Below are 11837 nucleotides of genomic sequence, written 5' to 3'. Positions count from 1 at the left end.
CTCACTTTCCTTATCTCCCTGGGACCCTCGCAGTGGCTCTCATCCCATTTTATAGATGAGGAAACCCAAGTCCAGAGAGTTTAAGGGAATGGTCTCCCCATGGGGATCCTGCTGGTAAATGAACACGGCAGGCTGTGTGGCCAGTTCCTCTGACTTCAAACCACACACTCTTCATTTTCACAATGCTGCTTCCAAGAAATATCAAGGGCAAGAACTTTGGAAAAAGAGAAACATGCTATTAAAAATTTTTTTTAAACTTACTCAACAATTTTTAAATAAGGGAGAATTATCAACTCTCTTTTTTCCCAGATTTAACTGAACTCTGGGGGGAAATATATGTGGAATAACATGAGGTTAGCTATGAAGAACAACTCAGTAACAAATACAGTGTTTTAACCACTAACGAGGTGAGAAAAGATACCTTTGGAATATGGTTTGAAGATGTGTTTAAACCCTGACATCAAACCTTTCATCATTCCAGGAGGATTTGTTGTTGTTGTTGTTGTTTTAATGTTTATTTATTTATTTATTTATTTATGAGAGTCAGAGAGAGAGGCAGAGGCAGAAGGAGAAGCAGGCTCCCTGCCTAGCAGGGAGCCCGATACAGGACTCAATCCCAGGACCCTGGGATCATGATCTGAGCCGGAGGCAGACGCTTAACCATCTGAGCCACACAAGTGCCCCTCCAGGAGGATTTGAATGAGAGTCTGTGTGAAGACAAAGGGATAGATGTTAATTTAAAGTTCCTAGTTGTGATCCTTGATCTTTATAAAATGGGACTATCTTTTTAAATTATAAAAGGATATATTTTTACACATTTTGGAAAATTCAAAAGTGAATAACGTAGAAAATATGCCACAAACTCCCCTCATAAGCTCCTTCTCCAGAGAAAATCATCATTAATAATCTGACCTAGAGACGAACCATGAGAGACGATGGACTCTGAAAAACAAACTGAGGGTTCTAGAGGGGAGGGGGGTGGGGGAATGGGTTAGCCTGGTGATGGGTATTAAAGAGGGCACGTTCTGCGTGGAGCACTGGGTGTTATGCACAAACAATGAATCATGGAACACTACATAAGAACTAATGATGTAATGTATGGTGATTAACATAACAATAAAAAATAAAAAAAACCAATCTGACCTAGTTGCCTTCTACACTGTATTTGTTTATGCATATGTAAACTTTTGCCTGCTTGTGACCATTCACTACATACAGTTCCCTAACCCCTTTTTTTTCATTCTATATGACAGACAATATCTCAAGTCAACAAGATAGATCTACCTTTTTCTTTTCAATTGCTACATAGTAGATATACCATAATTATTACTTCCTTTTTCTTTGTTTCGGAATTTAATACAGTGATGTTTTCAGAAGAAAGACATACTGCTCCACCAATTTCTTTTCACTGTCCTGTCCAGTTTGAACCACCCACACAGTTTTAATTGTTCCTACTATATAGGTATGAAAACAGTCATTTCTGTGTTTCCCAGAAGCTTTGGTCACTTGGTCCACTAATTCTGTGTATGCAAGAAATATTGACAAGAAATAATTATTCATTTCTAGAACAAACAGATCTTCAGGTAAAGGTTACAGTCTTCTGCCTCATACAAAACCTGTGAAAAATAAAATCTTTACTGCATGAGACTCTAAGTCAATATCCCATGGCCAGAGAAGTGACCACAATCTCACAGCATGGCAGTACTTAAAATTCTTATAAACCAAGTAAAGGACTTTGGACCTCAACCTCAAGGCAATGGGAGTTGGTGGGACACACAAATGTGTTCCTTCACTGGCAGATAGCATGAAATCAGATAAATGATATAGGAAGATCACACTGGCTGAAGAGAATGGTTTAAAATGGGGAAAATCCAGGGGCGCCTGGGTGGCTCAGTTGGTTAAGCATCTGCCTTCAGCTCCAGTCATGATCTCAGGGACCTGGGATCGAGCCCCGCATCAGTCTCCCTGCTCCGCGGGAAGCCTGCTTCTCCCTCTCCCACTGCTTGTGTTCCCTCTCTCACTGTCTGTCTGTCTCTCTCTCTCTCTCTGTCAAAATAAATAAATAAAATATTTTTTAAAAATAAATAAATAAATAAATAATAAAAATAAAATGGGGAAAATCCAGGGGTAAGGAGACCCAGTTGCTCATGAATGAAAAGTTCTTTTAAAGATTTAAGTATTATACTTCATTAATACTTTCCTTTTTTTAAGCTATTACTTTATTTACTTTATTAAGGTATTAAGTATTGTTGGGGCAAATTGACTCTAGGCCTTGATGTCATCACTGCTGACAGAAGTATAAGTACAGGCTCTGACCTTACCTTCTAAAATGTCCCTTGCCCTTGGTAAAGTGCCAAAGAACTGACTCTATCTCTGTAGAGGGCTACTCGAGTGGCTTTAGGCCAGGAAAGCTACTCCCACCAGAGCAAGAGAGAGGGCAAGGAGGAAGCCACGTGCCTTACGACCTAGTCTCAGAAGGCACTCAATGTCACATCTCCCCATGCATTTCATTAGAAGTAAGTCATGCAGTCCATGCCACACTTCAGGGGACCTCCTCCTGAAGTACTTCTATACTCCACCAAGTGCCATCTTTTGAAGAGGGGAGTGTCAGAGAATTTGTGGGCATATTTTAAAACCACCACAGGAGTCTAGTTTCAAGTCCAGATGGATGCCCATGAGAGCCAGAGCCTGAGGGGACTGTGAGACACAATTCTCTAGGAACTGACGAAAACAAAAGGGAGTTCTTCAGACTTTCCCAGACCATAGAAGTGGGTGGTTTAGTTTATCTAGACATCTGTGAGTCGGGGAGGCCACAAGATATTTTAGTTACACTACAAACCTTCCCATATTACCGTGTTAATGAGGGCATGAGATCTAATTCTTTCCTGTTAGTCCTCATAAGTAAAAAGTACATCTCAATATTCTATTATTTCCATGTATTCCAAATTTTAGTTCCAAACAAGAAAATTTAGCACCTACATTAGCATTCCAGGAGTGTGTTCTGCTCTTTTGGGGCAGGATTAGACATATTTAAGATGGAGAATGTGAACCTTAAAACAAGTCTTCAAGTACCCAGATACTCTTTTCTGTTCAGGCTTCTGTGAAAGACGTGTGTAGCTCATGTGTGCTTGTGTGCTAGAAATTAGTTTGAGAAATTACACTGTTTAACCAGTTTATTGAACCAGTTGGACACCATAGGGTACAAGCAGGAATAAACTTTACGTTTTATCACCCTTTGAAATCCTCTATAATTAATTTACTAAACTTCCCGCCAATGAAATCTCAAGCAGATCTCATAGTTTTTCCAATCTCTCTTAAATGGTAAAATATTATTATATTTTACCTAAAATGTGCACATCTTTCCATCTTAACATCTCACCTCTGAGTCTTAATGTCATCTTATAATCATAATTGAAGGGTTTTTTTTTCCTTTCTTAGAAGTATATAAAATAATGGAGCATCTTATCATCAATATCATCTTAAAGTCAATGATATTTAGTATCTCTTTTTCCAGTATTAAAAAAAAATCTATTCAATGGGCGCCAGGGTGGCTCAGCCAGTTAAGCCTCCGACTCAAGATTTCAGCTCCGGTCATGAGATCGAGCCCTGTGTTGGGCTCTGCGCTTAACACGGAGTCTGCTTGAAGATTCTCTCTCCCTCTCCCTCTGCCCCTTCCCCCCAAAAAATCTATTCAAGTATAATAATCACAATTCTATTCTCATCAAATTTAAAACTTCTTCATTCTTGGAGCTCCGGCCTACTTCAGACTTGGAAGCCTATAATGAGTAAAGATAGTGGTGGTTAGATTCATATCTACCCTTCATTCTACCTTCTCCTTCACTCACTAGTTGAGGCTTTGGGACCTTTCAGGGATTGGAATAAGGTGAGTGAAAAGAAGCCAGCGTAAATAAAAGTATTATTTCATAGTACAGTTATCAGTTATACTCTGGCAGAGCTATCCTCTTGGTGAAGGATGTTCTAAATGTCAATTCTTTTTTTCTTGGAGTGGTTTTGTGGCTTTTTTCAGAGACAACTTCCATCACTGGAAATCACAAGAGCTATCCTCTTGGTGAAGGATGTTCTAAATGTCAATTCTTTTTTTCTTGGAGTGGTTTTGTGGCTTTTTTCAGAGACAACTTCCATCACTGGAAATCAATTCCATCACTACAGTTCCTTTGACGTACACTATGCCACCTCCAGATGGCCACTTACAACTTCCTCTTTAGCCTCTGGTTTCTTATAGCCCACCCTTCTATTGGGTCAGTCCCCTTGTGTGGAGTCCCATTCAAAACAACCCAATAGGATTCCCTCCTGGGGCCTCCCAGGTTCATGGAAAGTTCAAGCATCCCTGTCACACCAAAGGCGAGAAGTTGTGGTAGATTCCAGCAGAACCACCTTGCCTTGCTCCGCTGCAATTCACTGGAGCTCAGACCGTTGACTCTCACCTTTAGACTCTGCGGTTGTGGGTCAAATGCTAGTCCCTGCATCCCTCCAATGTCAGGGAACACATGAACACTCTCCAGATGGTTTTCCTGAAGCATCCTCACTGGGTCTGAGAACACTATCTTGTTACTTGCCACTTGGAGTGGTCAGCCTTAGGCACCCTACGTCTGTTTTAGGTTTCATCGTTGACTTTAAGACAAACACACTCACACATCAAATACTAAAAAAATAAATTTTATTTATTAAATCAATTCGTTCACTAATTTTTCCACAAAAAAAAAAAGTGTCGAGGAATTGCTCACCTTAAAAAAAATGTAACAGTAGGGGCCCCTGTGTGGCTCAGTGAAGGTTGTGCAACTGACTTTGTTTCAGCTCAGGTCATGATCTCAGGGTCATGAGATGGAGCCCTCATCGGGCTCCATGCTCAGCGGGGAGTCTGCTTCTCTCCCTCTCCCTCTGCCCCCTCCCTCAACTCATGTACTCTCAAGCACATATGCTCTTTCTCTGAAATAAACTTAAAAATCTTTTAAAAAACTATAACAGTAACAGGAGATACAGTGACTATCTACTTTATGCCAGGTCAAATTATATACCGTTGATGTATTGAGGACAAAACATCACTAATGTAGTTAAGCCTGCTGAGACTGCATAACCTAAATCTAGTCATGGAGATATAGCAAAGACTCCAAACACAGAAGTCAGATCAAATTATCAGCTTTCATACTGACAATTTGGGGAATTTAGAGGCCAAATGCTAATACCTCCTAATACTTCACTCCTGAATTAATCAGACTTACCAGTCCCTCCCGGCAGTTACATGCATAAACCATAGGTCTCTTAATTCAAGAGACAATGTCTTCCCCATTAGGCTTATTGCAGAAGAAAAGGAGCCTAGAATACTTGTGGGGCTCAGGGGTTGGCGGATCTAAAGGAGGAAAGAACCCCAAAGGGGCTGAAACACACATGCTCACAAGGCCCCCAGCAAGTATGAAGGTCAGCTTTGTAGACAGAGGTACCATTTTGAGGGGGGAATCTAGACCCTGAGGCATAACATCTTTGCTGGAATTCACTCTTTCCTTTAGGTAAACCTACCTTCTTCCAGGGCACAAGGCCCAAATGTTAGCTGAATTTCAGCCCCCAGTCACCAGCACAGAGAGGCAGCCTGTGCAGGTGGTTGCCCGAGGTGCCTAATTCTCTCCCTCAATCTCATTGAAGTTTTGAGTAGGACAGACTGTAGGGTGGAAATTCCCTTCCTTTTCTACTGCAGACTTGAAAATTCTATTTTGGTCGCCTGTGCAGGGATTCTGTGAAGAAGAGAAAGTGGTTTCCTCTACACGAGAGATCTTAATACATTTAACGATATCAGTTCGCCACCCATTATACAGGGCTTTTTTTTCTTCTAGTTTATCATTTGCCCTCAATTCTTATGTGGTTTCCTAAGTAAAGATATTTTGAATACTTAGCATTTTAACAGAAAATTCAAAGACCCTAAAGAATTCATTAGGAACACAAGATAAAACCTTTTAACATTTTTAGTTATTAGCAACTCACTCATTTATTGGACAATGCAGTTTTGTTTTCAACTATGGGCCTACTGTGCCCATTTCACTTCAGAATTACTTTGGAACATCAGCTCTCATATATATATATGTATATATATATGTATATGTATATATATGTTTGGGGTTTTTTAAAGATTTTATTTATTTATTTATTTGAGAGAGAAAGTGAGTGAGAGAGTGTACACAAGCAGGGGGAGGGGCAGAGGGAGAGGGAGAAGCAGGTTCCTCACTGAGCAGGGAGCCCAACACGGGGCTGGATCCCAGGACCCCAAGATCATGACCTGAGCTGAAAGCAGACCTTAACAGACTGAGCCACCCAGGCTCCCCCATCAGATCTCATATACATCCAATTTCACTTCTCCTAAGCAGGAACATGTTACATATGACAGTATATTTTTTTCATCTCCCATACGTCAGTGCTACATCATAGCTCTTATGTTTTCTAAGGTACGAGACTGATTTTCAAGAACTATGTCCCACTGCTTTTGATCTCTGGGTTTTTCTTTCTTTTAAAAGAATACTCTCTTTAGATAATCTCTCCTAGAATTCAGCACATTTTTACAGACTATCAATACTTCTCTTAAAAACTTGTCAATTTTCATTAATCATAGAAAGTATATCTTTTCTCTTCACATATTACACACACTTTTTAGTGTAGAATGGCTTCTACACTCTTCTCCTTATTCTAAACTGTCTGGTCATTGGGGCACCTGGGTGGCTCAGTTGGTTAAGCGACTGCCTTCGGCTCAGGTCATGATCCTGGAGTCCCGGGATCGAGTCCCATATCGGGCTCCCTGCTCCGCAGGGAGTCTGCTTCTCCCTCTAACCCTCTTCCCTCTCGTGCTCTCTATCTCTCATTCTCTCTCTCTCTCAAATAAATAAATAAAAATCTTAAAAAAATAAATAAATAAACTGGTCATTTAGGTTTAAGTGTATCTACTGTTATGTAAATAACAATATTTGGATTTTGCATTTAGGGGCCAGCCTAGGAATCTTGGTCTTATAACAGGGACATTTGGAGCATTCATATTAATTACTCTAAGCAATATGCCTGCTATGATTACTATCATATTATATGCTTTCTATTTCTATACTTCTTGCTATTTCCCTTCTCTATAATCCTATCTTTTGCCACATTGGCTTGTATTAGCTTTTTCTTCTTTTCTGGTGATTACTAGTCATACATCCTTCTTACACTATTGACATCTTTACATTATAGTAATTACAATAAATACATTTGAACCCATGCTTCTAGATAAAAATCAATAATGATTTCCACTTGTGAAATCTGACTTCTCCCCTGCCTATCTTACAAGCTTTAACTGAGCTTTCTGATCCAAATGATTATTCTATTTTTCTTAATGTATCTTATCTTCTAGGAAGTATTGTTTACATTTTCACTGTGTTACAATCTTAGTAACAACTCTAAAATTTATTGGCCTCTCTTTTTACTGATTTTTGTTTTACACCATTCTTCCCATTCTTGAGCTCTTAATTTTGACTCATTTCTCAGCCTACTGAAACAAAAGAACACTTGCTAACTCTCTATCAGGCTCTGTATGTCATTACCTCTGCCCACACTTTCTCAGCCTTAATGCCCGCTATTTGATGATGTCCAGCTTCCTACTCTGTGTTCCTGCCCCACATCCATTGTACATACTTCTACAATGGAACTTATTTCATCCTGTGTGTGCACTACTGGAATTTAAGCCCCTTGAGAATGTGAAAATTAGTAGTGGGAAACCTCACTAAAATGGAGTCAGGTGGTTTCAGCAGGGGGCACTCTCATGCCCTATGCTCACACTCAATTGCAGACCCAACAAGAAGAGCTGGACTTGACCATGCACAGACTTGACCTTGCACGTGGATACTACTCTATTATTCCAGCCAAAAGAAGAGATGCTTTCCTCATCCCCTACTCCACCCGTCACCCACCACCAACCCTCCCAACTCTCCACCCCACAACAGCTCAGTTAGAAGCCACCACACTTCAACTCTCAGTTACTCCAGTGGACTTCTAGTTCATAACACCCTTCTCAACGTACCTCTTTTCTCCTTAAGAAACCATACCTCTCCTTTGTTCTCCAGACTTGCCCACAGTTTTACTGCAGCTTGTTTGTTCCAGATTGCAGTTCTCTTTCATTCCTGAATAAACCCATTTTTTTTAAAATACTTTATTCATTTGAGAGAGTGTGTGTGCACACACGAGAACACAAACAGGGGGAAGGGGTGGAGGGAATGATTTTTAAATCAACACTAAATTTAGTAATTAAGAAAATTATTAATTAACTAATAATCATTAATTTGGTAATCAATGGTTTATTTTTTATTTTTTTATTTAAAAATTTTAAGTATAGTTGACACACAATGTTACATTAGTTTCAAGTGTCCAACATAGTGATTCAACAACTCTACACGTTATGCTATGCTCACCTCAAGTGTAGCTACCATCTGCCACCATATAGTGCTATTACAATACCATTGGCTACATTCTCTATGCTGTGCCTTTTATTCCCATGACTTATTCTTTCCATAACTGGAAGCCTGTACCTCCCACTCCCCTTCACTCATTTTGCCCATTCCTTTCCTCCCCCGCTTCCCTCTGGCAACCATCAGTTTGTTCTCTGTATTTTAGGCATGAGTCTGCTTTTTGTTTGTTTATTCATTTGTTTTGTTTTTTAGATTTCACGTATGAGGAAAAGCATATGGTATTTGTTTTTCTCAGTCTTATTTCACTTAGCATAATACCCTCTGTGTCCATCCACCTTGCCCCAAATGGCAAAGATCTCATCCTTTTTCATGGCTGCATAATATTCCAGCAGTGTGGATGACAGGAAAAAAGGAATGAGCAGAATCCAAATCCAAATCAGTCAAAGAAAACAAGACTGTAGCTTAGATCAGACCAGGCTGGAGGCTGCTTTCCTAGTCACACTGAAGATCATTCCTCTCAGACATCAAGAGAAGGAGATTAGGAGTTTACATCAAAAGCTCATGAATGATGTTTATTGTTGTTATATTTATTCATTAAAGTACTACTAAATATATATAGTATATATATATATATATATAGTTTCTTAAATTTCATATTGTGAACCCAATTTTTTTCAAACAAATCCTTTTTTATTTTTATAAAATGCCAAGTTAATGGACCTCTCCATATACGGTTATTGTCATGGTTGATTCAGGCTGGTGCAACAAAATACCACAGACCAGACCAGGTAGTTCAGAAACAACAGAAATTTATTGCTCACAGTTCTGGTGACTGGAAGTCCAATATCATGGTGCCAGCATGGTCAGGTGAGGGTCCTCTTTTGGATCACAGATTTCTCTTGTGTTCTCACATGGTGGGGCAACCTAGCTCTCTGGGGCCACTTTTATAGGGGAACCAATCTCATTCATGAGGGTTCTGCCCTTGCCACCTAATCACCTCCCAAAGACCCTGTCCCCTTAATGCCATTACTTTGGGTATTAGGATTTCAACTTATGAGTTTTGGAGGGACCAAATATTCAGATCATAGCAGTTATGGACAGATATGTACATGGACTGGAAACATCCTGTGTCTTAGAGCATTTGCATAGTGCATGCTTGAATGCTTGCATTATTTTTTTTAAGTGGAGCGTTGCTTCTACTTGAATTTATTTTTGTATTAACGCACATACAGAAAAGGGCACAAATTTTAATTGCATGGCTCAACATATGAGTACTCACCAACAGATCATAATATAGAATAATTGTACCACCTCATATGTTTCCCTCCCAGTCAATACACCCCCAAAGGGAATCACTATTCTGACTTGTCACCATTGATTGATTTTGCCTTTATTGAACTTCATATAATGGAATCTTACAGTATGTCTTTTTTTGTTCCTGGTTTCTTTTGCTCATCATTACATCTATAATGTTCATCTATCTTGTCATATGGTATCTATAATTTGTTCCATTTTTATTAGTATTATAACAAAAATTGTATTAATATACCACAATTAATTTATCATTCTACTGTTGAAGGACATCTGGATAGATTCCCAATTTGAGACCATTTTTAATAAAGGTCGTATACTATGAACATTGTTATATTTTTTGGGGTGAGCATACACATTTTATTTTTAAGTAGGCTCCATGCCCAGCATGGAGCCCAACACAGGGCTTGAAGTCATGACCCTAAGATCAAGACCGGAGCTGAAATCAAGTTGGACACTTAATCGACTGAGGCACCCAGGTACACCTGCATTTATTATTGATGAATATATCTCTAGGAGTGGATTTGCTAGGTCGTGGGATATGCATATATTCATTTTTTAAAAGCGGATGTATCAGTCGACAATTCTGTCAGCAATGTATAAGAATTCTAATTGCTCCATATCTTTGCTAACACTTGGCATTGTCAATTCTTTTAATTTTAGTCATTCTGGTAGGTGGATTTGTGGTTCATTGTTTTGTTTGGTTTTTTTAAGATTTATTTATGTATTTGAGAGAGAGGGGGAGAGTGCAGGGGGAGGGGCAGAAGGGGGGAGAATCTCAAGCAGACTCCCCACTGAGAGTGGAGCCCCACACCGTGCTTCACCCCACAACCCTGAGATCATGACCCAAGTCGAAACCAAGAGTCAGAAACTTAACTGACTGAGCCACCCAGGCATCCCTGGATTTGTGGTTTCAATTTGCATTTACCTGATAACTAATGATGTTGAGAACATTTTCATATTCTTATTGGCCATTTATATATCCTTTTTGTGAAGTACCTATTTAAGTCAGTTTTAACCAATTTTTTTATGGAATTATCTGTCTTATTGATTGAGCAGTTCTCTCATATTCTGGATACATTCTAGTATACATAGTTTGCATTTTAATTCTTTAAAAAGTGTTATTTTATAAATAGTTCTTAATTTTAATAAAGTCAAATTTATCCAGTATTTTTTTTTCTTTTATGGTTAATGCTTTCTGTGTTCTGTTTAAGAAATCTTTCCCTATTCCTAAGGTCATGAAGATTTTTCTCCCATGTTTTTCCCTAAAAACCTTGTTTTATATTTCACCTTTAGGTCTATGATCTATCTAGAATGATAAAGATGGCCCAAATTCTTTGCTGAACTTCTCACTGAGAGGCCAAGTCTAGAAGCCACCCCTGTGAATCTGGACTAGCCTTAGTGATTTGCATGACCAATAGAATGTGGCATACATGTCATTTTGAAACTTCTAGCCATGAAAAGCCTTATAGCTTTCATCTTGGCTTCTTGGAGCACTCAGGAAACTTCGAGCTGCCATGTTATAGGCCCAACTATTTGAGACTACCATGCTGGAGAAGACAAATATATGTTTTAATTAATAGTCCCAGCTGAGCCTAGATTTCCAACCATTCCCTCTAAGGGATCAGATAGGTAAGTAAAATCACTATGGACCCTCCAGATCATCCCATCCACCAGATGAATTCCACCAATATCAACACCACATAGAGCAGAAGATTTACCCAAATGAGTCCTACCCAAATTCCTGGCACACAAAATTGAGATATAATAAATGACTATTGGTTTAAGCCGCCACAGTTTGGGGTGTTTATTATGCAGTAATAGATAAACAGAACATGATGTTGAGGGTCAAGTTGGTTTTTTTTTCAATTGCATATTTAGTGGATCTAGCACCATTTATATAAAAGATCATCGTTTCTTCATGTCACTGTAGTAGTACTCTTCCTAAATCAGATGACTATATGATGATCTGTTTGCAGATCCTATATTCTCTTCCATATGTCTATTTTTTTAGTTACTATGGCATTATTAATAAGTCTCGATACCTAGCAGTTAAAGTTCCTCAAATCTGGTCCTTGTCACGATTGTCAG

Source organism: Zalophus californianus, chromosome 10 (genome assembly GCF_009762305.2).
Source record: "Zalophus californianus isolate mZalCal1 chromosome 10, mZalCal1.pri.v2, whole genome shotgun sequence".
In the NCBI taxonomy this organism is placed as follows: domain Eukaryota; kingdom Metazoa; phylum Chordata; class Mammalia; order Carnivora; family Otariidae; genus Zalophus; species Zalophus californianus.
This window is presented reverse-complemented; position numbering follows the sequence as displayed.